This window comes from Sinocyclocheilus anshuiensis, unplaced genomic scaffold (genome assembly GCF_001515605.1).
Source record: "Sinocyclocheilus anshuiensis isolate Anshui unplaced genomic scaffold, SAMN03320099.WGS_v1.1 scaffold1832, whole genome shotgun sequence".
NCBI lineage: Eukaryota > Metazoa > Chordata > Actinopteri > Cypriniformes > Cyprinidae > Sinocyclocheilus > Sinocyclocheilus anshuiensis.
The window spans coordinates 693,065-693,883 of record NW_015555884.1 but is presented as its reverse complement, the minus strand read 5'-3'; positions in this window follow the sequence as shown (position 1 = coordinate 693,883).

The following is an 819-nucleotide window of genomic DNA, read 5'->3' as shown; positions in this document are numbered from 1 at the left end:
CAAGCAGAGTGTGGAAGTCTGCAGCCTGAGGTTTATCTAGGTGGACGTTGAAGTCTTTTAAAGAAATTTCTGTCAAGAATTTGTTGTTGCATGACCAAATTATCTTGGCGCCACTATCAGGCAAACGTCATTTGAAAAAAATAAAAATTATTAAAGTAAAATCTATTTTTCGTGATATATTTGTGAAATACAATCTCCAATAAAGTGAATGATACTTCAGCAAGGGCTATCAATACTTATCTTTTATTGCTGTACCGTCCGTTACAGAAACTTGTAGAGGAATCTCTCTGGATTATCTCGGCAAAGGAGAAGTGCTCACTAACACAGATTTAGACAGATTTGTGAACAATATTTGAGAGAAATAGGCCTTTTGTGTACATAGAAAAAGTCTTAGATCTTTGAGTTCAGCTCATGAAAAAAAACAAGTAAAACAAGTGTGTTGCGTTTATAATTTTGTTCAGTGTATATATATATATATATATATATATATATAAAATATATACATTATGTGTGTACTGTGTATATTAAGTAATGGCCTACACACACATGCATGTATATATATATATTCAAGAAAAATATGTTAGGTTTATATAATAAATATTTTTATATAAATTATATGCATGTAAATATTTTAAAAATATATACTGTAGCCTATGTGTGTGTATTTATATATACATAATAAATATAGGCTACACAGCACAGACATTTATAATGTAAACAAAAAGTTTTATTTTGGATGCGATTAATAGCGGTTAATCGTTTGTACTATATAATCATATAGGCCTATATGCTATATTGTAATCTGGAAATAAAATACGT